Source organism: Dipodomys merriami, unplaced genomic scaffold (genome assembly GCF_024711535.1).
Source record: "Dipodomys merriami isolate MVZ:Mamm:240054 unplaced genomic scaffold, mDipMer1.0.p SCAF_4, whole genome shotgun sequence".
In the NCBI taxonomy this organism is placed as follows: Eukaryota; Metazoa; Chordata; class Mammalia; order Rodentia; family Heteromyidae; genus Dipodomys; species Dipodomys merriami.
The window spans coordinates 24,999,666-25,026,924 of record NW_027205603.1 but is presented as its reverse complement, the minus strand read 5'-3'; the positions used below and the strand labels follow the sequence as shown (position 1 = coordinate 25,026,924).

General features: G+C 36.7%; 1 protein-coding gene and 1 pseudogene across 6 annotated transcripts in view; one reads left to right on the top strand and one right to left on the bottom strand.

Moving 5' to 3' along the window:
* Positions 1-27,259, bottom strand: part of Sntg1 (syntrophin gamma 1) — an 807,695-nt gene that overhangs the window by 652,505 nt on the left and 127,931 nt on the right. Inside the window, exon 2 of one of the 6 annotated variants that reach the window (XM_069990696.1) lies at positions 12,946-13,063. The exons of the other annotated variants lie outside the window; for them this stretch is intronic. The gene's annotated coding sequence lies outside the window, so the exon portion shown is untranslated. The remainder of the gene's footprint in view (positions 1-12,945; positions 13,064-27,259) is intronic. 6 annotated transcript variants of the gene reach the window in all.
* On the top strand, positions 7,819-9,519 carry LOC138806123 (zinc finger protein 512 pseudogene; annotated as a pseudogene).

Sequence of the window (27,259 nt, the reverse complement as noted above, 5' to 3'; positions counted from 1 at the left end):
TTAGGCTTTGAGTTTTGCCTTTTTTGTTTTGTGTTGTGTATTCTACTACTGACTACATGACTCTAAAATATTGGGCATATCTGTGCTAATATTCTCACCTCCAATGAGTTTTGTCATTTCAGAATATTTTTTGGCAATTCTTAATAAGAACCAGGTAAACTCTACTTATTCTACTTGATCTCCTTGCTGTTTTAATTGGAAATAATAAAGGGTTTTTGTGGCAAAGATTGCAGTTCAAAGCCAGCCCGGGCCATAGAATTCCTAAGACTCCATCTCCCAACTAACCTGCAAAGAGCCAGGCTGCAAGCATGGCTCAAGACTCTCATCTCTAACCAGCCAAACAATGGAAGTGGTACTGTGCTCAACGTGGTAGAGCACTAGCCTTGAGCTTAAGTGCTCAGGGACAGTGCCCAGGCCTTGAGTTCAATCCTCCTTGAATACCAACTGGGACAAGCCATCCCAGCAATGAGCACCTAGACTTAGCCAGTCTGGGGAACAAGGGAACATGGAGAAGAGTAAGAGGAGATGATGTCACATCAGCTACTTTGTGCCTGCCCTTTCAAAATTAACCAGTGTTGGGAGGTCAGTAGAAGTAAGAAGCCTGCCCATCCAATGTCCATACCTGTCTACCTATTAACCGAACAGGAATTTATATTCTTGCCTTTGTCACCTGACTTCTCTACCTAGTTGCCAGATGTCAGAAGTAGCTAGGGACATTTCTACCAACATTTTCAGCCCCAAGTCCATCCTCTTGTCATTTATTTGCTCTCTAGTATTTTTTTTTTCTAGCCCCTCAATGCTCATGAGACTTCTCCAGACTTCATCTAAGGACTCATGCCACCAAGGGACACCTGCTGCTCACTGCCTTCTCTGGGAGTGGACCAAATTCCAGCCTTTTACCCCTATTGTCAATGCCCCTTGTCAGCAGGAAGTAGTCAGAGAGAATCCATGCCCTATTTCATGATTATTAAAAGGCTGGAATGTAAGGTCAGCTCCTGGATGGCTAGCAGACTCCACCCTCCTTGCAGCAAAGTCTCCACCTGCGTTACCGAGGCAACTGGGAAACTTGGAAGAGGTCACATCTGCATCCACTGAGGTCACATCTGAATTTGATATGGCCACACCTTTCTCCACGCATAACCTAGATAAAGCCTAGCCCAGGCCCAGATGCCCTCTCTCTGCTCTTTTCTAGCTCTTTTTCAGTTCGTTCCTTCTCTTCTCTTTCCGAGCTCTCTTCTCTTCCCTAGCTTTCTCTTTCCCACCTTTCCCAGACACTCTCTTTTCTAGCTCTTTTCTCTCTTTTCTAGCTCTTTTCTCTCTCTTTTCTAGCTCTCTCTCTTTCCCAGTTCTCTCAGCTCTCTTTCTCAGGTCTTTCCCCACCCACCACATGAAGAACCAAGATGGCCTGGTGCCAGCCAGAATGATAAATAAACCTACCCCTTACATGAATACCACATGCGTAGTGCTGTTCTTACTCAGCTACCTCTTTTTAAAAACCTAACACTGAGTATCAAGGATTATAGGTGTGAGCCACTGGCAGTCAGCAATTTTTGTTTTAGAAACTGATGGCTCACACATGTAATCCTAGCTGAGAACTGAGGATCACAATTCAAAGCTATCCTTGGCAGAAATGTCTAGAGTTAAAGTCCTGGGAACACACATACACACACACACTCAAACAAAAACAAATAGAAGATTATTTAAGAATATTTACAGTATTTAATAAGATGTAAGAGCTGGAAAGTTAGCTCAAGAAACAGATTAATTTCACACTGCACCAAGTAAACAAGCCCATTTGGAAGAAAATTGTGCATTAAAAATGAAGAGACCAGAAACCACCATATGGCCTGTGATTGTATTTCCATTCATCTTATTTTCTTAATGGCTTAAAGGTAAATTTAAAGTTAAATTAGGTTCAGAATGCACTTGGAAGTGTAATGATGTGTTAATTAGTAGAGTTTTTAAAGTAATTGTATTAGTTTGAATTTTGAAATAAAGTGGTGAAAAACACATATGTGAAAGAAAGAAATGTTTTCAACTTTGTCAGACTTCATTAAAATTGTTTGCACTGAAACAACCAGAAAAGTAATGGAATAGAGAAAGGAGTAATGTTAGGTACCTCAAAGTAAGGTGGCACACTGGTGTCTTTGGGGAAAGGTACAAAAGATAAAAGCTACAGAATGTCATCGTATAGTCATAACAAAAAGCAATGTAGCTGGGCAGAGGTGGTCCCATGCCTGTAATCCTGTTTAGGAGGCTGAGATCTGAATATCTCAGTTAAAAGCCAACACAGACCGGAAAGGTTGTCAGGTTATCTCCAACTAACTAGCAAAAATTTAGAAGTGGAGGTGGGACTCTGTCTTGAGCAACAAAAGCTAAGGTAAAGCTTGAAGCACTGACTTCAAGCACTAGTACCAGCATTTTAAAAAGAAAGAAAAAGGGGGGATGGGAGAAAGAAAGAAAGAAAGAAAGAAAGAAAGAAAGAAAGAAAGAAAGAAAGAAAGAAAGAAAGAAAGAAAGAAAGAAAGAAAGGAAGGAAGGAAGGAAGGAAGGAAGGAAGGAAGGAAGGACGGACGAAAGAAAGAAAGAAAGAAAGAAAGAAAGAAAGAAAGAAAGAAAGAAAGAAAGAAAGAAAGAAAGAAAGAAAGAAAGAAGGGGGATGGAGGGAGGAAGAGAGAGAAGGAAAACGAAAGCCAGAAAGAAAAAAAGAAAGGAAGAAGGAAGAAGGGAGAATAAAGAGAGAAGGAAAGAGAAAAGGAGAAAGAACAAAAAGAACAGAAAGGAAAGAATAATTTGAAGGTGCAAATATATGTGTGTGTATGTGTGTGCGTGTGTGTGTGTGTGTGTGTGTGTGTGAGCTCAGTCTCACAGAAAGAACTAGAGTCATGAATGGCTAGCAGAGATAGAGATGAGTAGTTGTATTGTTCAAGGGGCCAGAGCCACATGCATATGCAGTAGACAAAGTCAGAGATATGGGAGCAAAACCCAGTCATGGATGGTCACTTGGGCCACAATTTGAATTTTCAATAATAAAGCCACTGAAGAAGAGAGTATGCTTCTATATATAAAAATTAACTTTTTCACCTTGCAAATGCAGTTTTGTGGTATGGCAGACAGGCAATGATAACAAGTAGGAGCAAGAAAATAAATGACTAGAGAAAAAATAAAACTCAAGCAAGGCTATAACCTAGACTATGTAAGAGGCATGAGTTCCAAGGACAGAGATAAGTTTGCTTTGGAAAGTATAAGGAAATTCCTGATAGAAAGAAGAAAAGGAAGGAAGAATAGGCACATCAGATATGATGATGAAGATGGGGAGACTCAGAAAGTAGATTAATTCTATTTTTGTAGCTGGTTTGTATATGGGAATGAAATCTTTCTCTACAGTCATCACTTACTTGGTAATGGTGAGAAATTCATATAATCTATTAACATCAATTTAGCACTCAGTTTATACCAAATACTGTCTAAATATCTTACATGTATTTTCCTATCTAATTTTTATAATAATAGGTACCATAATTGTCTCTATTTTACAGATCAGAAGAAAAAGTGATAGAAAAAGTATTAAAATGTCCGTTTATACAATTAACTAATTTGCCATGGATAGGATTTGATTTAATTTAATCTTCCTATCAAGGAGGTAAATTTATAAGGGTTTTTATATGTACACTGAATATCAGCCTTATAGTCAGAATGGGTTTTTGCTTCTCCAGGAAAAAGACTGTCACAACTGTTTCCCAAGAAGCATCAAGGTTCAGCAGTATGAAGGCTGTGAATACATCAAAAGACTCAGACCTGTAATCGCAAATACCCAGCATTGCAATCAAAATGAGAGTAGATCTACATTTTACAGGTTAGCTACAGGAGAAAAACTTGAAAGAAAGATTCATAACAGCAAAAAACAAAAATACAGAAACACAATGAAGTACCTTATTCCTATAATCTCAACTACACAGAATATCTTTTGTGAAAATAGGTAAACTGATCAGCAGACAGGCGATGCTTTCTCCTTACATCTTGAGAACAGCCAAAAGCTAGAGACCATCCTCCAGGGCCCCAAAACCAAAAGCTGAGATATTTTGGTCAAACAAGCTCAGGCCCGTACCTATGACTCCTGGGACTGTTTTCACTATGCATACCTTTCTTGGCCCAATTCTTCCTACTTAACTTGAAGCCAATGTCTGTACCCCACAACAAGGTTGAAGTTCTTAATTTCAATGTTTACATGGCTCTCATGTGATAAATCTCCTTTCTTGTCCTTCACCATATGTTTTTATTTGGCATGTGGGGCTAGGTAAATAAGCTCTAATAAGAGACTCCTAGACTTTGGGCCTATAGTCTAAAAGTGTTTTTAAGAATTTAGTGTAATATGTCTTAGAAGACAAATTATGAGAATTCAAAAGAAGAAAACAGGATAATAAGACACTCAAGTGTGAGATGCCATCAGGCTACAAAGTAAGAAAGGTGTTGCCAGAGGAACCTAGATCTATTATCGTTACACAAGTGGTCTCCAAAATCCAAGTGCTGGCTCATCTCTCTTCGGAAGACCTCTATGATGAAAAAAATCAATGAGTAAACCCCTTCTCATTCAACTATTCTTGCATGTAGAACAGTTTCCATCAGATCACACTATGGTTGTGTATAATTTTCCTAGAAATCATTATTTCTTTTTCTTTTGTCATTTAGTATGTGATGACTTAGGGAACAAAGGTAACTCCTTTTTATACTTCAACTGTGAATTTTGTTGTGTATTCTAATGTTGAAAATACATAATAATTTTATACCCAGTAGTGATATCTGTTTATACATCTCTAGTCTGCTCTCGTGGTTGTATTTGTTTCAATACAAGCTCCAGTATGACCATCTAATACATCAGGAGACTACAGACAGAAGGTGATGTGATCATACTAATTGATATAAAAAAATTGCTAAGTGTCAGCAGACTGCCATGAGTGAGCAGATGAAGTGTGGGAGAATTTAAAACTAAAATAATGGAAGAATTCCATCAGTTTGGACACTTCTAAAATCCCTAGCTTATACTTGATGAGAGCAGAGAAGATACTGTACGCTGAGGTCAGCTGCACCTGCTTCAGTGTATTGCTGGAGTTCTGAGTTCAAACCTCTCTGATAAGCAAAACAAAGGGTGAACTCTCCTACCTTGAACCATTTAAAAATGTAATCAAGCCCAGTGCTAGTGGCTCATGCCTGTAATCCTAGCTACTCAAGAGGCTGAGATCTGAGGATCATGGTTCAAAGCCAGCCTGGGCAGGAAAGTCTGTGAGACTCTTATCTCCAGTAAAACACTAGAAAGCCAGAACTGGCACTGTGGCTCAAGCGGTAGAGCGCTCGCCTTGAGCTAAAGAGCACAGAGACACTGCCCAAACCCAGAGTTCAAGCCTCATGACTGACAACAACAACAAAAAAGTAACTCAAAATCCATCAAAGCTCTAAATGTTAGAACTAAAATAATGGAATAATAAGAAATAAATAGGCAATATTTTTTCTCATCCTGGAACTCAAACTCTGGGCCTGGGCACTGTCCCTAAATTCCATTTACTCAAGGCTAGAACTTTACTACTTGAACTACAGCACCACTTTTGGTTTTTTCTGTGATTAACTGGAAATAAGAGTCTCAGACTTTCCTGCCTGGGTTAGCATTGAACTTCAATCCTTTGATCTCAGCCTCTAGAGTTACAGATGTGAGAAACCAGCATCCAGCTTAGGAACCATTCTTTATGACTGAATAAGGAAATGGTTTCTTAGATTTGACACAAAGGGCAGGATCAACAAAAGACAAACTGGATATCATAACAATTAAAAACCCTTATACCAGCATTGCCCTGTTGGCTCACTTCCGCAATCCTAGCTCTTCAGGAAGCTGAGACATAGAAGATTGAAGTTTGAAGTCAGCCTAAAATAGCCACCGCTAGTCACAGGAATGTAAACAAGGCCCAGAGTTCAAACTACAGTGCTGACAAAACAAAACAAAACAAGTCAAAACAAACAAACAAAATAAAAATGTGACAAACTACAACACATTTTTGAACTTCAAAGGACATCATCCAGAAAATAAAACAAAAACTACAAAAGGCATTTGTAGCTAGAATATATACAAAAGATACTCAAGAGGTGATAAATTATTTAATTTTTTTCCTGCTATGATTTGGGGGAGAGGCAGTATGGGAGTCTGAGCACAGAGTCTCAAGCTTGCTAGGCAGGCATTTTACTATTTTAACCATCTCACCAGCTCCTTTCTAGATAGCTTATTAAATAGGGTCCATACTATGCCTTGCCCAGCATGGACTGCAATCCTCCTATTCATTCTTCTTTTCATTGTTGAGCTGACAGGTGTGAGCACTCATTAACTGTGATGGAGTCTGGAGAACTTTTCTATGTGAACTAGGCTAGAATGATGATTGGTCAGTAGTTTCCTCCCAGATTGTAAGATTACAGGATTGAGCTGCTATACCTGTCTAATCCAATTTTCTACAATAAAAAAAAATGCTCTGACTTGATATTTTTTTCAAGGAATATAGACAAATAGCCAATAAGCACAAGATGCTATATGAGGCAACATTAATTATGGGAGAATTCTTTTTTAATATCAACAATGTTCTAAAATTGTAGATATGTTATTGTATGGATATGTTAAAGGCCAGTGGATTGTCTGCTTCATATGCATGAACTGAGTTCCATCATAATAACCTCTTCAAACTACAACAAAACCAGATGCAAACATGAAATTACTATGCAATCCACCAATCACATTCTCAAATCTTTACCCTTGCAAAAAAATTACATTCATATATATATACGGAAGTGAACACCTACAGGAGCTTTATTTGTAAAAGCTAAAAAAATAGAAACTTTGAATGGCTTTCAGTGGGTGAAAGAAATGATGGCTGTTGCACACAGTGGATGGATCACCACACAGAGCCAAGGAGGAAATGATAAGGCTAAATACATATCAATGCAAGTAAAGTTAAAATGTGCAGTTTCCACTTACTGAATATTGAACAATTTTATCACACAGCAAGATCTTCATAGCTTCTTTTCAGATCAGCACCACTACATGAGGCAATTTATGTAGAAACTATTGATGAAGATGTATATATGAAAAAATTTTTCTCTATGCTTCTGCTCTTATTAATAACCCAAACCTTTATAACCATAGAACGCACTTTCTTTGTTGTAGGATGCTATTCACAGACCCCGCAGACTGCATTTGCAGCCTGTATAGGTCCAAGGGTACTTCGGCATAAGTTCTCATTCTTCAGGGTCCACAGTTTACAGTTTGAGAACAAAATTGCCTAGAAAAATCTCAAAGGTTTTATTCAGAAGTGAAATACCATGAAGGGCTTTTTTAGTTTTTTCAACCATAAAAATGCTTAATAATTTTTGGCTTACCCAAGCTCAATGAGACAAGCAGCTCATGTTTTCTCTCATATGTGGAAGCTAGACCTAACATACATAGAGACGTGATAATTCATTCAGAACTTTAGACATTCACACACAGTGAGACCAAAGGAGGATACTCTTAAAAGAGGAACACAAAAGGGCAAGGCACATCCAAACATTTAAAATAATATCTGTGGAAATGAACTCCAGGAAATACGAACAAGAGGATTTGTCCTTTATTGCTGTTTTTCTTTTTTTTCTGTTTGTTTTGTTTGTTCATTTATTTGTCTTTGGGAGAATAAGAGAGGGCAGGGGCACAGAAATGGAGGGACAACATCTGGGAAAAACAGAGCAAGCAAAGTGGTGACAGTGGGGCCAGAGCCTTCATGTGAAATTGTTAGGCGTGGAGAGAGAGTAATGTCTTCCAGGCTCAGTGCTGTGCCTGCTACCTGGGGACCCACCTCTCCTAAACTGCAGAAGAGCTCCAGGATCATAGGAGCTAAGAATAGCAGGACCCTGTGTGCCATAAAGGATATCAGTTTCTAGCATACAATTCCTCATGATGACTCCCTGAGTGGCTCATCATCTGCCTCCTCCTGGGAAGCAGTAAGTGATTTTCCAGCATCCTTCAAAACAATCTGCCTACTGGATGAAGATGAGACAGATCAAGCCAGCTGCCACTTGAAAGATCAGGTTTGAGTTTTAACCAAGGAAAAAGAATACGCAGGCAAGAAAAAGATGAAGACTATCAAAGAAGCATAAACTTTGTGGGAGGAAACAGCAGCTGGAAACTCAGCCTAATCCCCAAATCTCAAACTCATCGCATTGGAAGGGAGCCAGCAGGCAGCTTCGAGGAACAATGGCATTTAGAGATGTGGATAAAGTCAGTCTTTCCTATCCTACCTGCAGGCAGTGCGGAGGAAGACTATAGAGGGTTTAAACACATGTAAAAGTATAAACAGGAAATGTTTACTTGCTATCATTGTGGGAAACAACTTTGTTTATTGGCAAGGATAACATATCATGCCATGTTGTATCATAATAGTTTGCCCATTTTGAAGACTAGAGATGAAGTAAATGAGCCAAGTGAGGGAGGAGTGACTCCAAACAGTTTAAAAAAGACTAAGAAAGTTCAGATGCATGTGTAAGAGTTGCTCCAGAATGTTTACCAATATTATTGTGTATCTGTACCATGTTAGAAAATGTGGCAAAGGGGTTGCAGAGCTGTAGAAGTTGGCTCTGAAGTGTCACCATTATGGAAAACCATTCATATCCAAGGCTGGACATGCATATCAACTAGTGTCAGACATGGGCCTATCGCTTTTCCAGAGATAGCTCATCCAGAGTGCTTAGAGGAGGTAAACCTGGAGTCAAAGAGTAAAGGCTGGGTTCAGAAGTATTCTGCCAAGAGCGGGGCGCTGGTGGCTCAGGCCTGTAATCCTAGCTACTCAGGAGGCCGAGATCTGAGGATTGTTGTTCAAAGCCAACCCCGGCAGCAAAGGCTGTAAGACTCTTATCTCCTATAAACCACTAGAAAACCGGAAGTGGCACTGTGGTTCAAGCAGTAGAGCACTGGCCTTGAGCTGAAGAGCACAGGGACAGCGCCCAAGCCCAGAGTTCAAGCCCCACAACCGACCAAAAATAAAAGTATTCTGCCAAGATAGCTGTATACCACTTTCAGGAGCTGGCTTCTGTTACTGTCCAATGAATGGCCTAAGAGAATGTTGCTTCAGGATCTAGTACCTGATGATCAGAAGTTAAAATATACTCACCTTGGGCTCCTACCTTCAGCCAAGAAGCATTACACAAATGGAAGACAGATATCAAGAAATACCACTAGGTCCAGTGTCCTAACTGGTTGTGAGGATGTCCACTGTAATGTATCTGGTCTTAAAACTCATCTGGGCTCTTGTGCACTGGAAACTTTGTTACTGGAAAATACAAGTGTCTTTTATGTCAGAGAGTGGCATCAAATACCACATCAACTCTGTCCATGCTGAATATTGGTTTGTTTTTAACTCAAAAACCACCAAAAGCTTTGAAGAGATGATGAAGATAAGGCAGATAAAGCTCAATTTTGAGCCTGCTATAAGTCCCTGTTCTCCTGCTCAAGACTAAGAAATGAGTTTGGTTCTTTTTCTATTCCCATTATGAAAGTCCTGGAATCTCCTTCAATTTAATAGTCACTCCATCATCTAGATTATAAACAAATTCCAAACTATTGTTTTAATAATAGGCTTATCATTTTGTATTTGCAACATAAACATAAAACTTAGAACTGTTGACAGTTTCATAATTGCATGGCCCTCAATCCTTGGAAAGTAAAATTTATGGAGATCCCATGGTTTCCCTTATTTGTAATCATTAGTATACATCTAGGATAATCTTAGCAGATAAGCAGAATAGCTCAAATGCTATGTACATATGACCATATAAGATGATGCTAAATAAAATGAACTTCAAGGCAAGGACACAAGAGGTTTTTCTTTGTTCTTGTTGTTTCTAATGTACTATATGATTTCTTGTTTCTTTTGTATGTTCTTCCCCCTCTGACATATTCCCTGTTGTCACTGTATTTGATTTTGGTACTGTGGTATTGTTTATACATTTATTTGAATTAGGGAAGGAAAGGGAAACAACAGAATGGTAAAACAAAGGAAAGGAAGGAACGAATGCAACAGCAATATACACAGACAATATGTTGGAAATTATCTTTGAAAGTTGGAGGGGGATGGGAGAGAGAAAGTAAGAGAAAATTGAAAGGGATAACAAGTTTGATAAGAAATGTACTTATTACCTTACTTACATAACTGTAACTCCTCTGTACATCACCTTAACAATTAAAAAGAGTTCACAAAAAAAGAACAGACAGATGTCACATTGCCCCCTATGTGTTGACACAGTAACCTAATGCTCTTAAAAATGTCACTAAATTGGAAACCAAGGTGCATTACTTGTCCCATGGACATTACCTCACTTGTTAGTTCACACTCTGCTGAGTCCTCCTCCATGCCATGAGCCTGTATCTGTCCCTTTCAGTGTTCTGAGAATAATGTACCACTATACTGCTTTATATATGGAGCTTGATTGACTTTATATTGTGAGATTTTTGACTCCAGTTGTAGTTCTTTCTCTGAAGCTGGGAGGCAAAACAATTTCTGTAGCTCATGCCCACATGGTAATGTTTAATGGCCTCTTTTCCTCTGAGGATCCCTTTCTCTGGAGCATTTCTTAGAGCAGCTTTATTGCCCTGTTTTTGGGTTCTCTTCTCCCTTTTGTGTAAATATTGTTCTTCTATATTCTTGCCTATTGCATGGTATATTGTAAAAGGATAAAAAAAATTCATCTTCTTTATAAGTTTTTATTGTGATAATACTATACAGAGGGGTTACAGTTACATGAGCAAGGTAATGAGTACATTTCTTATCAAGCATTCATCTTGGTACAAATAGTGCCTTTTAAAATTCTGAACGGCTGCTGCTATCCTTGAACTCTGTTCTCTGCACTCCTCTAAATAGCTTTATCATGTGTGCTTTTGTGAAGACCACTTTCAAACAAGGTGCATAGAAATCTGAATTGGATACTGCCAGACTGAACTGTGAAAAATCTGGGATATCCACACTATAATTACTTTCCCTGTTGCACTCTTAAAGCCCTTGCAAGAGATGAGGACTGCTGGGGAGGAGAAATGAAGAAGCTATGTTAATTCCTGGTGATATTACCTTGGAAATTTAGTTATTTTAAAAATTTAACTTAATTATTAAAATTAACTCTGAGAATATCAATGACGAAATAAAGGACTCTAACTGAGGAAAAAAGAAAAGAAATGGAGGGACAACAGTAAACAAATGCAGCAGTGGTATGCACTAGACTTTATGTTGGAAATGAATTCTATTACTTGTGAGTGGAGATGGTAGAGAAAAACTACGAGCCAGTGAGGGAATTCATGACGTTGACCTGAAAGAAATACACTCTTTACCTGACTTATGTAACAGTAATCCCTTTGTACATCACCTTTATTATAACAATGAAAAAAGTTTAAGTTTTGGCTTATCACTAACAACACAGTGTGCATGTGAATCATATTGTCCAATACATGAAATGACATGCAGACCTATTCAAAAGTTATAAGGTTCAGAGAGACAGTTTTGCTGATGACATAGCATCAACCCGGATAGTTTTATGTAATACTATTTTCTAAATTGAAATAATTGGGAGCCCTCAGTAGAATCATGGGATCCTCAAATAAGGTCCTAAGATATGATCTTATCCTATAATAGTACCTGAGGGGAAAGGAACACAATCAAGTGTTATTAAACAACAAAACAGGAAATGGACTTTGTCAACTCACAGATTCTGTAGAGAGGAATAGACTGCTGTAATGTTTGCATAAACATTATACCATAAAGCAATTCTTAAAGTCAAATATCCCCCTTATTTTATAGATGCTGACCCTGATGCTCAGATAAGTACTACCAACTCTGGGATTTAACTTGATTTCTCTCTCAATATAAAGCCAGTACATGCTATTTCATAAAAAGCTCAAAATTTATTAAGAATCAAACCCCAAAGAAGCAAATAAAAATTTCGTCCTAAGGTTCAGAAAGGGGATAAAAGAAAAATGTGTATAGCTCAGCAGAGGCATCCATAAATGTACCTTAGCAGGTATGGCTCCATGTACCCTGTCTTTCCTTAGCTGGACACCATCTGTGATGATGTGCTTTGCCATTCAGCACAGTCCTCTAAAAAATATAACAGAAGCTGCAAGTAAACCACACATGAGCCCTCCCTCTGGCACAGAGGACTTCACATTCTAAGCAAGACATCAACTCTCTTCCCAAACAAAAAGAAAATAACTGAGGGAGACTCTTCAAACAATCCAATGAATCTATTACTCAATAACACCCACAATTGGAATTTATACATGTTTGCTTAAGTTACCTCCTGCTGAAACAGTAGAGAAATTCATGATGAAATATGACTTATTTTCCCTTATGACAGTACACTTAGGTTAGATATAATAAATTAGAGGCCAAACCTGAAAATACAGTGTAGATGATGAGGTTGCTATCTGTAAACCTAAGCTTGGAGGTTCTGGGAGGATTTGATTTCTTGCTAATTTATTTTGAAATAAGATACTTTGCTCTTCATCCTACCACAGGAAATCCAACAATCCCCAGTAGACTCCATAGAGCTTATTCACTCATTTGTCTTGACAATGTTGGAAAGCTGATAATAGTTAACTTTTTGACTTTGTCCCATGTTCTAAAATCACTTTGTACATGGTGACCTATACAATAATCTCAACAAAACATCCTATTACTGTTATCCTTGATCACTAATAATTTGACCCCTGCGTGGAATGGTTAAGAAACTTGCCATGTATGATTTCCCAAAGATCTGGATCCAAGATGTTGGATTCCATGGTCTAGCAATTAATTATTTGGCTATATATTATTTTCCAAAATTCCCAACTCCTGACATCACTGTTGTATCATATAGCTGGCTTGGATGTTTGAAAATAAATGAGAGAAGTTCTCATACCAATGAAAAGAGGGAGCCACTGTAGCCTCAAGTAATGATTCTTCTTCTTCGAAGTTCCTAAGGTTGGTCTTTGGTTCAACATCTTTGAGACTGCTCAGTTTTGAGCTCTTTATCTTATCTGTAAAACACAGTAGGACATATAACTCTACTTCTGCTGCTGTTGGAACCCAAGGTCAGAGATGTCTAATCCCAAAGCATGTGTACTGAATGAACTAAAAAGGACACAGGCTGGCAGAATTCTGTGGTATATCTATTGTGAAAGGAAACAATGTAAGTTTGTTTTCAAATCAGTGTTGACAATCCAAATACATATACGGGAAGGCAATGATTCATCTTCCCCTCCCTTTGGAACTGCTTTTCAAGCCCTTGAAAACAGAAAGGATAGAAAAATTGGATGAAATATAATTGTCTAACATGGAACATCATACTGTGTGCTCAATAAGACAGTAAATAGTCTGAGACTCAGAAATTTATATAAAAATAAGCACATCATACATTGATGAGCTTATTTTTCTAACCTTTGCTTAGAATTAATGCAAATGAGTTGTTTTCTCAGGAGAAAATCAAAAGGATGAGTCATGAGTTATGATGCTCCCCAGAAATACCCTTCCTCTAGACTATCTGGAGAAGGGAGAGGAACTGAATGGAGGAAGGAGAGGGAAGAGTTAATGAGCCTTATACAGAATTTCTGTTCAACCTTAAGCAATCCTCCTGTGTTGGTACATCTTCTATAGGCCAGGAAGTGATGAGGCAGGCATATTAAAACACTTATTAATAAAGAGGAAAGTATCTATTTTCTTCCACATACTTTCCAGAACAATTGAGCCCTGGTCCTGGGTTTCTATACCATAAGACAAGAAAGAACGGATGAACAAAAGTATCTTTTTCAAAACTCATTGAAATCCTGGAAGGAGTCTTTCACCTAGTAATCCATTCATTTATTCAGAATGATTAATCAGTACCAGATTATATTCTAAGCTAGCTACTCAGAAGTAGATGTATTCCTACTCTCCTGGAGATAAGGCTATGCAGGACAGAGAAAACCAAACACACAGTACAAATTTGTAATGGTTTTTAACAACAACAGCAACAAAAAAAACAACATCAGATTGTATGCATGAGAAAGGGAGGTCAGGAAACGATAGCTAGAGAAACAGAAGCTCAGAGACTCCCAAAATTAAGTTGAATTAGACACTTGAGGCTATGGAAGAAATTAACATCAATGGGAGGAGTGTGAATAAATTATAAACTAGTTGGATTATTAGAAAGATTGAATTATATTACATATATGTGTATAATTTTTAAATATTTTTGTTTGGATATAATTGACATAAAATAAAGTTTATGTTGTGACACTTATAACCAGTAGTAGTAATATGATGGATATTCCCAGGTTTGAGAAATCATCTTTTCTCTCCAACTTGAGATGATTTTTCATAGAGAATGGAAATCTGAAGTCATTAGCAGATATTATATACTCATACTTCTCCCTAATTCTGAGATTCATAAATTTATTTGTGTCTTTACAGGTTGACATATTCTACACAGAACATAAAAATAACAGTTGATGTGTTATGCCAGTTGGTGTTGCTTATAACACATCTTAAAATCTATCCATCAGTTAATAGTCATTTGGAATGTGTACATTGTGACTGTTACAGTACATATGTTCCTATGAACCATTGTTTCAATTATTTCAACCACCTTGTTAGAGGCACTTGGACATGGTAGCTGTAGGGCACCAAGATTCAAATCTTCAACTTCTTTTTGACAAGTTATCCTTATGCATTTTATTCTTATGTGCTATTTCAGTGGAATTGCTATTTATTTATGGAGTGTTCTGTTCTACTGAAATAAAACTGAAACTTCAACCCTGGACTTACACATTGTTATCTTGCCAAGCACATTTATCAGTTCAGATGCTTGTACTTTGTATTTTTCTCTCAAGACAATTTTGTCCATTATGGTCATCCTTCTCTTCTATTTTTGCAGATTTTATGAAAGATTGATAATATCTCTTCACCAATCTTTATTTGGATTTTCCAGTTAACCATCGGGATTTAGACTTTTCTTTGTAGGAGGTTCTTATTTATAATTCAAACTGTTTATATTTGTGCATTATTTGTGGGGAAGTTACAAGTAAGTAAAACTGGCTTAGTGTTGTCTGTTTTGGAAGGATACTAATTATTAAGAAAATTTATTTAATAGATATGTACATATTCATATTTTTACATATTTTTTCTCCTGTGAATTTTGAAGAAATGTTTTATTTTCTGTAGGTAATCAAATTTGTGTGCATAGAATATAACATACTTATTGCTTTCTCAATATCTGTCAGTAAAGATGACTCTGATATTAACAAGTTGTGTCTTCCCTTTTAATTTTACTTTGCTTGAGTTTCACTGATATCATCCATCTTTCCAAAGAACCAGTTTGTGATTTTAATATTTCTTCCCTATTACTCACTTATACTTTATTTTATTGATTTCTGCTGTAATTCATTACTTCATTCCTTGAATTTAATTTATACTTATTAAAATTTCTTAATGAAGAAGCTACTATTGCTTTCAGGTATTTCTTCTTTTCTATGAGGTCTGTTCTATCATATAGATTTTCATATGTAATTTAAAAGTTGTTCAATCTCCAAGACTTCAGAATTTCTAGCTGTTATTGACTTATATTTCAATTTTATTGTAATCTGGGAGAAAATTGTGTATTACTTATATACATGAACAAAGCCTGAGTTAAAGGCATGATAATTTCACCCTACTTTGATAAGTTCTGTTTTCAAATTTCTGTATTCAGATCCCTAAAAGTTAAAGTGATTGTTGGTGTAGTTGACTTAATATATACCATATACCATATTTCTTGTTCTGTCCTTTTTTTCTGTATACTATTCTGCATTGTTAGTTTAAATAGGAAATTTTATAAACATTCATTTTATTCTCTTTTAAAATATCAACTACACACTTTTTAAAGCTATTTTTTATTAGAATAAATGAAAAGTGTTTGTTTCCATATGTAGGTCTCTGTTCCAAAATACAACCCTCCAAACAACTGAGGCAATTTCATTGACTGGAGTGTAATAGAGTACACTTCAGGAGAATATCTTTATGGAGTAAACTTTCAAATAATTAACAAACCTTTAACAAAAGAAAATGTGCAGAAGCTGAAACAATATGTAAGAGGAGGACTTGTGAGAGGGGGGTAAGTGAATGGAAAAGGGAATGGGATAATACCAGCAAGAATACTCAGTGTACATATATATAAAAGAGTGAGGAATGTAAGCCAGGCACTAGGGGTTTATGCCTGTAATCCAAGCTACTCAGAAGGCTGAGATCTGAGGATCATGGTTCTAAGACAGGATGGGCAGGAAAAGTCCATGAGACTCTTATCTACCATTAACCACAAGAAGTAGGGTCGTGGCTAAAGGGGTAGAGCACTAGCCTTGAGCTGAAAAGTTGATGGATAGTGCCCAAGGCCCAGAGTTCAAGCTCCACAAAGGACCAAAAAAATAAAAATAAAAAAGAGCGGGGAATGTAAAAATGTATCTGGAGGAGAGATTTGATGGGATGGTGGAAAACAATGAAAAATGAACAGAAAGCACCGGACATTTAGGTGAACATGTTAACTTATCAACCCTTTGTCCAGAAAAAAATAAATTAATTTAATTTCAAAATAGAATATAGAGCCCTGTTTATTCAAGTACATTTTAGTTTTCTATAAGTAACATATACCACAGACTGGGTTATTACTAAAGAAAGCAATTTCTGACATCTGGAAAAACCTTACTAGCACAGTACTAGCCTCAGCTGCATGCTTCCTTCCTGCACTGAACAGGGCAAAGGGCTTCACGTGGTGATACTCAGAGATAATGTGGACTTTAGCCCCACTTCCAGTAGTCTCATCAGAAAATCCCACTCTTTTGACCCATCTAATCCCACTTAATTCCCAAGATCTTAATTTAAAATTTCACTCACTTGTGAATTTAAGGATTTAATTTCAATGCATGAATTTTTGGGGTAATATGTTCAAAATGTCAGAGATTTTTGCCTTCAAAAATATAAATGATGCAATTCACTTATTACAGAAGACTTTCTCCACTGGGTAAACAGAGCCAGAGGCTGCTCCTCCCTATTGCAGCCTAGACAAACATTTGAAACTTAGTAAACATGAACTCTGAGAATGGCTCCAGGCTGGGCTCTGTAAGTGTCTCAGGAACTAGCCTCTCAGGGAAAAGCTACTGATTGCTGATAGGCCTCAACCCTACCCAGAATCTACCCTCATCACAGCAAGTCCAAGCTAGAGGAAACAGCCAGCTCCCTCTTTTGTGATACTCAAAGCAGATCTCCTTCCCACTGAACTAGCCTGGGAAAAGGATCACAAAGTAAGGCAGAGCTTTTTTCTGAAACCAATCAAGCCACAGGAAAAGCAAACACCACAAACAGACCAGAGACTCCACCAAGAGGCTGGTTATGGTCAGGGGGGAGATGAAAGATCTTCCCACCGCCCCCCCCCCAAAAAAAATCAAAGAACTCTTTTCTCTACCGATTTTTTAATTTAAAAATTGTTTTCTGTTTTTTTCTTTTTCTTTCATAATTTTTATTTTAAGGGTGTGTGTGTGTATGTGTGTGTGTGTGTGTGTGTGTGTGTGTGTGTGTGTGTGTGTGTGTGTGTGTGTGTGTGTGTGTGTATGTGTGTTCTAAATCTCTTGACCTTTTGGCCTTATTTTTTTTCTTTCTTTTTGCATGTCTTAATTGCTGTTCTGCTCATCCCCATTATCAATTACTAGACCATATAAGTACATACTTAATTCAGAAATTTATTACTCTATTCAAAACCTCTTAGGCTAAACTTCTTAAATAGTAGTATTATTTCTTTATATCTATATAATTTTTAAATATTCCAATTTTAAGACTTTTTATTTTTTACTTTTCATTTTTCGTTTTTATCTCTCTCCTCTCATCTTATCCTTTTCTTCTCTCAATATCATTTCTTTATAGTTAAATAATTTTTAAGAGTTTCATTTTTAAAATTTTAATTTAGTTTTCCCATTTTTTCTTGTTTTTTTTTTTTTTTTTTTAATCTCTTACCTTTCAATCTGTCCTATACATTAACCTCTCTGACATTAGGACTTGGTTAAATTCTCTTTTCTTTTTACCTCTCCATATCTCTCTAATCCTATTTTCCCCACAATTCTCCCCAAAGCTATTAATTTCTGGTTTGCTGAATCCCTCTTTCATGTTCTGAACCTATTAATCCATTGATGTTGAATAGATTGTATCTATTGAACTAGATTGTATCTGCAGCCATTTTGACTGTGCAACTACAGGACTCAGGTTGATGTTTGCCTTCAAATAGTGTTCTAGCACAAAATTGGTGTTACTTTCATGCCAAATGGGCAGAACAAGCCAGAGAAACAAAACAAAAAATGGGAAGTACGGGTATCTCAATTCCCACTCATGATAATCAGGTGACAGAATAGTTCATGAATAATCCAGAGGAGAGTTCCCCAAAAGCTCTACAAACACACCTGGAAAACATGATGAATGAAAAGATTCAAATCCTGCAAAGGACTCAGTGTGAATGTGATAGGTAGCAAGACTAGTCAAAAAACAGATTAATATAGGAACTTCATGAGCATGATGAGGCTATCCAAAAATTAATACAAGGATCTCATGAGCATAAGGAAGCTAATTAAAGATTAATACAGTAATTGCATGAGCAGACTGAGAACAGTTAAAAAGAAATACAGGAATTGTGAGACCTGGCTGAGAACAGGTAAAGAGAAATACAGGAATTGTGTGAGCATGAGGAAGCTAATCAAAGAGTAATAGAGGAATTGTGTGAGCAAGAGGAGACTAGACAAAGATCAGTAGAGGCATTCATGGAATCCATAAACAGACAGCAGAAGGAATCCAGAGGACCACAAAGAGGATGCTGAATGGAAACTGTCAGAAGCAAAGGCCGTCTAATGAAACGATAACCAATCAACTAAGTGATTTGAGAATAAACACTGAATACCAAATTAAGGAAGTAAAGAAGTTCATAAAAGATCTAAACCAAAGCTCCAACAAAGAATTTGAAGCCAACAAAGCCAACCATTTAGGAGGAAAGGAAATAAAAAAACAAAGTAGAAAGTCTTGACAGTAGGTTAGACCATGCAGAAGATCGAATCTCGGGAATTGAAGACAGCCTAGATTTTATAGAAAAAGAAAAGACAACTATTCAAGACAAATCCAAGAAATATGATAGAGCTATTCAACATTTAGAAGACATTATCAGAATACCTAATCTTTTTTTTAATTTTTTTTTATTTTTTGTGAAAGTACTTTACAGAGGGGTTACAATTACATGGGCAAGATAATGAGTAAATTTCTTATTAAGCATTGCAGCCTCCTCCTTTGTTTACCCTGCACATCCCTTTCCAGCCTCCCCCGGCCCCCACCCATTTCTCCCCCCCCAACCCTGCACCAACGTTGTAAAGCTCGTTTTCAACATGACAACTTGTACTTCTCATTGTTGCAACAGGTCCACCTGTATCCTTAAACGACTTGTTTTTCCCCATCTCCTCCACAAGTTATACTGACATGAAATATAGTGAAAGCAGGGGTTATACTGTGGGGGAGGGACATACAAAGCAACAAAGAAATAATCTTATAAATGCATTGGAAACAAATGCATGAAAGAAAAAACATTAAAATACATATCTAAGGGTTCATTTTCCTAACATCACATTATCTGACCTTTTCTGCTTGACTCATACATATACTAGATATTGCAAATAAGGGAAACCATGGGATCTATGTTTCTATGGGCTTGGCTTACTTCACTTAACCCATTAGTTTTACGAAAGATAAACTATAATTTAGACAAGCTAACAAATTTGTCTGAAGATTATCACCTGTTTACTAAGGAGAAGTTTGTCTAATGTGTTATACATACATATATGTATACAGATACATAAGGATAAGTACATATTTATATATGAATGAATATACATATTGATTCATACAGATAGATACATACCAGCAGATACAGAGATATAGATAAACAAATTATAATAGTTATAATTATGTATAGGTAATATATATTTAATGCCCTCTCCAATAAATGCCAAAAATAATAGCAATTCTGTTTATATTTAATATTTTATTTTATTTATTGTGAAAATACTGTACAGAGGGGGGCAATTTAATGAGTACATTTCTTATCAAGCATTGTTGCCTCCTCGTTTCCCCTTCCCATCCTATCCTCCCCCGCCCGCCCACCTAACCCTCCCCCACCAAAGTTGTAAAGTTCGTTTTCGAAATATGACTTGTACGTCTCATTGTTGCAATGTGTCCACCTGTATCCCTATTTAAACGATTTGTTTTCCCCTTCCCTTCCACAAATTATACCAACATCAAATACAGTGAAAGCAGGGGTTATACCGTGGGGAACATACTAAGCAACAAAGAAATAATCTTATAAATGTGTTAGAAACAATCGCATGAAAGAAAAAAAACATTTGAATACATATCTTAGGGTTCATTTCCCTAACATCAACTTATCTGACCTTTTCTGCTTGATTCAGACATATACTAGGTATTGCAAATAAGGGAAACCATGGGAACTATGTTTCTTTGGGCCTGGCTTACTTCACTTAATATCATTTTTTCCAAGTCTTTCCATTTCCTAACAAATGGGGCAATGTCATTCTTTCTGATGGAGGCATAGAATTCCATTGTGTATATAAACCACATTTTCTTGATGCATTCAACTACTGAGGGGCATCTGGATTGGTTCTATATCTTAGCTATGGTAAATAATGCTGCAATAAACACAGTCGTGCTGGTAGCTTTAGTGTGGTCTTGTTTGTAAACATTTGGGTAAATGCCCAAAAGTGGTTTTGCTGGGTCATAGGGGAACTCTATGTGGAGTCTTTTCAGGAACCTCCATACTACTTTCCAAAGTGGTTGAACAAGTTTACACTCCCACCAACAATGCAGTAAGGTTCCCTTCTGTCCACATTCCCTCCAACATCTGTTGTTATTAGAATTCTTGATTATAGCCATTCTAACTGGGATGAGGTGGTATCTCAATATTGTTGTGATTTGCATTTCTTTTATGGCTAGGGAGGTTGAGCATTTCTTCATGTGTCTATTGGCCATCCTTCTTTACTCTTCAGAGAAATTTTCTTTAAGTCTTTAGCCCACTTATTTATTAGGCAGTTGTTTCTTTGAGGATTTGTTGTTGGGGGATTTAATTTTTTGAGTTCCGGGTATATTTTAGATATGAGACCCTTGTCTATTGTATGGCTAGTGAAGATCTTCTTTGTTTATATTTTATTATAGTCATTAGGGCCACTTTTAAAATACTTTCTACTAGCTTCTAACATAAACCCAATTTATAAAAATCTCTCAATCCTCTAAAACATTCCTGGATGTAGAGACATTAGTATCCAGATTTAAATCTGTATGTATCCTATTTTAAAGCAGAATAAATAGAATCTGATCTTTAGCTGTTTGCTATTTTAAAACATGGTTTACTATACTTTCTTGATTAAAATCAAATCTTCAAGGTGATTATTGGTATAGTCTTAGTTACTCAGAAAGCTGGAATGCAAAGTTTGAAGCCAGCCAGGCAAAAAGTCTGCAAGAAATGATATCCAAATAACTAGCAATGGAAATGAAGGCATGGCCCAAGTAATAGGGCACCAGCCTTGAGCAGATAAAAACTAAGTAAAAATACAAGACCCTGAACTCAAACCTCAGTACTAGTAGGAAATAATCAACAAGTATTCATGCTGGAGGTATAGCTCAAGTGGCAGAGCACCAGCCCCATGAACAAGTAAACCAGACAAGTGAAAGGCCCTGAGTTCAAACACTGATACTGGAAAAACAGAAAACAAAAATCAAAAACAAATATACAACTACTTTTAAAACTACATATTCTTTGCTCCATCCTTTATTCTTTTCTTTCAGAGATGGTGGTCAAACCCACGACCTCATAAATGCTAGGCAAGTTCATAGCATAACTATAAAACCACACAAATAAAAATTATTTCTACCTACATTATGACCTTGTGCTATTTAATTTGGATTCATTTTGACTTAAGTTTTTTTTGGTCGTGGAGCTTGAACTTTGGGACTGAGTGCTGTCCCTTTGCTCTTCAGCTCAATGTAACCGCTCTACCACTTGAGCCACAGGGCCACTGTTGGTTCTCTGAGTGGTTTATTGGAGATAAGATTCTCACAGAGTCAAGCGGAAAAGGTCAGATAATGTGATGTCAGGAAAATGAACCCTTAGATGTGTATTTTAATGTTTTTTTCTTTCATGCATGTGTTTCTAATGCATTTATAAGATTATCTCTTTGTTGCTTTGTATATCCCTCCCCCACAGTATAACCCCTGCTTTCACTATATTTGATGTCAGTATAACTTGTGGAGGAGATGGGGAAAAACCAGTTGTTTAAGGATACAGGTGGACCTGTTGCAACAATGAGAAGTACAAGTTGTCATGTCCAAAACTAGCTTTACAACGTCGGTGGGGCGGGGGAGAAGGGGCGGGAAGGAGAAGGATTGGGATTGGGGGGGAGGGGGAAGGCTGGGAAGGGATGTGAAGGGTAAACAAAGGAGTAGGCTGCAATGCTTGGTAAGAAATGTACGCATTATCCTGCCCACGTAATTGTAACTCCTCTGTACAGTATGTTCACAAATAAAATTAAATTAAATTAAAAAAAAAAAAGATTCTCACAGACTTTTCCTGCCCGGGCTGGCTTTGAACCGTGATACTCAGATCTCAGCTTCTTGAATAGCTAGGATTACAGGTATGAGCAACTGTTACCCAGCTTGACCTAAGGTTTAAGAAAACAAAATTTTCTATAATCCCAGTACTATATAATCAAAGTATTCTATAATCCCAGTACTCCAAAGAAATAGGAAAGTTGATTTCAAACTCATCTGCAGCTTCAGCTACATCATGCAGAGTATTACAATTCCAGACTTCAACCTCTACTAGAAAGCTCTAATAGCAAAAATGAGTTTGATACTGGCGCAAAGCAGACTCAAGGACCAATGGAACAGAAGTCCAAGAAATAAACCCTCAGATATAAGAGAGCCAAAACAGGATGGAAGAAAGCCTTTGCAACAAATATTGTTGGGAAAATTGGAAATTCACTAGCAGAAAACTGACACTAAACTCCTGTCAATTCAAAGTTAAAAAAAAAAGAACCTCAGCATAAGACCTGTAACCTTGAAACTACTACTAAAAGGAGTAGAAGAAACATTAGAACTTCTTGGCACAGGTAGAAATTTTCTGAGTAAATTTCTGGGCTCAGCAAATTAGAGAGAATTGACAAATGGGATTGAATCAAAGTAAGAAGTTTCTGCATGGCCAGAGACATCGTTAACAAGCTAAAAAGCCATCCTACAAAAGGAGAGAAGATATTTGCCAGCTATACATCAGACAATGGCCTAATACCCAGAATTTACAAAATGGTCAGGAAGTATAACTCTCAAAGAATTAACAATGCACCTAATAAACAGGCAAATTAGATAGAGATTTCTCCATGGACAAAGTTAAAATAGCCATTAAACACATGAAGAAATCTGCAACATCTCTAGCTATAAAGGAAATGGAAATTCAAACAACACTGAGATTTTTATCTTACTCCAATTAGAAGGGCTAACATCAAGAATACAAAAAGTAACAGATGCTAGTGAGGAAGAGGATGAAACATAGCCCTAATACACTGTTGATGGAAAAGTAAACTCATGCAACTTGTTGTGAAATCAATTGGAAACTCATTTAAAAAACCAAATAGCACTATCATATAAACCAGCAATGCCAACCTTGGGCATTTATCCAAAAATTATAAATCTGGATACAATAAAAACACTTGTATACCCACGTTCATTGCTATGGAATTCACCAGAACCATCATATGGAATCAGCCCAGATGATCTTCAATGGATGAACAGAATGAGAAAAGGTGTATATATAAAATATGAAATTTAGTTCCCATCGACTAGAAAGAATGATATTACATATTTTTTGAAGAAATCAACAGTCCTGAAAAATATTATGTTACATGAAGTCAGAACCAGAGAGACGAAAGACTCATATTTTCTCTCATCTGTGGAAGTTATACCTACTTTATAAATATATAAGTAAACACATATGAGGTCCTGTGAAAATGTACATAAATATATTAACTAAAGTATGATATATGCACGTAAGAATTTAAATGGTGTAACTCTTTAGGAAAACTATCTCATAGTCCAAAAAGTGCCAGTGGCCCTTGAAAAGGGTAGCACCTGAAAGGTCAAGAGGACACGGTTAGATAAATTAAGAGAGGATGTGAGGAAAATACAGTCATAGTATTCAATGCATATCCTATGAAACTAGAAAAATTGAGGGATTGTTTGAGGTTGGGAAGGATGAGGGAGAATGGTAAAAGGGGTGATATTGACCAAGATGTATTGTATTCATAAACTGACATGTTGGATGGTAACCACTTTTTACAACTACTTAATGATAATACAAATATTTTTTAAAAAATAAAATAATTAGCCTGCCATTGGTAGTTCATGCCTGCAATCTAGCTACTTAGGAGGCTGATATCTCAGAGACATGGTTCAAAGCCAGTCCAAGCAGGAAAGGTCCTGAGATGCTGATCTCTGGGTCATTACTATAAAGGTAGAAGTAGAGCTGTGATTCAAGTGACAGAGAGCTGATCTTGAGCAAAAATAGTTAGGGACAGTGCCTAAGTGATGAGTTCAAATACAGGACTGGCACAAAATCATTATGTATGTACGTATGTATGTATATGTATGTATGTATGCATGCATATATGCATGTATGTATGTGTACATATACATAAATAAAACAAAGACTGCTTGGCTTGGTGGCTTCAGTGTATATCCTGGCTATTCGGGAGGAGAGTCTAGAGAATCAAACTTCAAGGCCCACATAGCCAAAAAGATGTCAAGACTTCATCTTAACCAATTATTGAGTATGCTGGTATGCCTGTCATCCCAGCTGTAGAAAATGAATAAAGCTTAATGAAATGGTACACATCTGTCATATTATGGGAATAGGGGAAAAAAAGATAGGAGGATCACAGTTCAGGACACCTGAACAAAAAGTGAGGTCCTAGTTCAACAATAACCTAGGCAAAAAGAGCCCTGGCGTTATGGTTCAAGTGGTAATCTGCTTCATAATTTTAAAGTAATTCTGTAGTAAGTATGTATATGGATAAATTGTTAGTTTTATTTTAACTTAAATATGTTTAGCATTTTATCAGATATTCTGAGAAAACCTAATGTTCCTAAAAACTACTATTATAGTAAAAAGCCTAAAATTAAGGAAACTCAATGACAAGCACTCTTCATGATGGCATAGACAATACTTCAGGTTTCTTTGTAACAGTAGTCTTACTAAAGATAAAATTAACAAGAATAAATTTTCCTTAAATTGACTATGAAAAGCTAATAACTTGGCTATGCAAAACATTGATTTATGCTAGGTAAAGACAGAAATAATATCAAAACAATCAGATAATTTGGAGAACTTGATACAAAAATTGAGTAACCTGTATTTATAGCAATGAAAGGCATTTCTTTTGTTTACAGAAAAACACAAACAAAAAACCTGAAGAAATACTGCAAATATGTATTTTGATCCTTGTGCAGATTGCTCTATTTTAAAGTTTATTTAATTAAATTCAACTTAACAATTATTCTCTGTCCTAGGCTTAGCAATATTTATATTTCTTTTAGAATGAGTTTGACTAGGATTATGGATCTGCAAAGAGTACTTTGGAGGGAAAACAGTTAACATACACCTTGATGAATGATGAGGAGTTAAAAAGAGAATGCATCTTTGTTTGCAAGTTCCCCTTGAAAGTTATAAGATTGAAGCTATCAGGTAATATTCAGACACAAACAATGCCAGGTAGATATACAAGACTGCTGTGGAGGGAAGAGAATGAGATAACATGTCAAAAAGATAATGGAAGATGAAACAGTGGCAGATTCATTGTACGCATACTTTGCTTTGTTAAATGGCAAAAAAAATCACTATATATCATAAAAATTAAGAAAAGTGAGGGAAGGAGTGAGTGGGGAGGGGTGGGTGAAAATGCTACAAGAGGTGACATTGATCAAGAGGCTATATGACCATAAAATATATAAAGGTAAATCAGAGTGGGGCCAACAAGTGCCAGCAACAGTAACAATCCTCTCTGCAGAAAATCCTGTTTGTCAATTCATTGCACAACTCCAGGATTTAGTGGCACAATTTTTTTTAATTTTATTTTATTTTAAAGATGCTGTACAGAGATGAGTACATTTCTTGTCAAGCATTGATACCCCTTCCCTTGCTGTTCTCCCACTAGCCACAATTGTATGCTATCGAAAAAGTTGTGATCTTGGCAAATAGGGAACAACACTTAACAGCTCATAATTTTCTTTTATTGGAGTATGTAACCAGCAAGTATGTATATTTATATTTATATTTTTTGAGTTTATAAATTTATTTTTGAATGCATTTTTATTGTAAAAATACTGTACAGAGGGGTTACAGTTACATGAGCAAGGTAATGAGTACATTTCCTATCAAGTTTTGTTATGTCCCGCTTTGTTTTTCCCCTACCCTCTCTTCCCTCTCACCTCCACAACTACAACCCCTCCACCTTCCTCCCCTTCCCTTCTCCACCTAAATTGTAAAGTTCATTTTTCAGCACAGTGTCTTGTACGTCTCATTGTTACAATGGGTCAACCTGTATCCCTATTTAAGCATTTTGTTTTTTCCCTTCCCCTCCCAAGCTAGAGAAGTGTATATACAAGATGCAGGGCACTGACATTAAATACAATGAAAACAGGTGTGATACACTGGAGGAGGAACATACAAAGAAACAAAAAAATCACATGGTACATTATAAATATGCTAGGAACAATAGCAAGAAAGAAAAAAACCACTTGTGCTCCTATCTTGCAGTTCATTTCACTTAGTATCAACTTATCTAGTCATATGTACATAGCTTTTGACCTTTTCTGCTTGTCCCAGGCATATACTAGTTATTGCAAATGAGGGAAACCATAGGACCGATGTTTTTGGGGCCTAGATTACTTAATGTAATATAATTTTTTCCAAGTCTTTCCATTTCTTTACAAATGCGGTTATGTCATTCTTTCTGATATCGGCATAGAATTCCATTGTGTATGCGTGTGTCTATGTGTGTGTGTGTGTGTGTATGTATGTATATACACACACACACACACACACACACACACACACACACACACACACCACATTTTCTTGATCCATT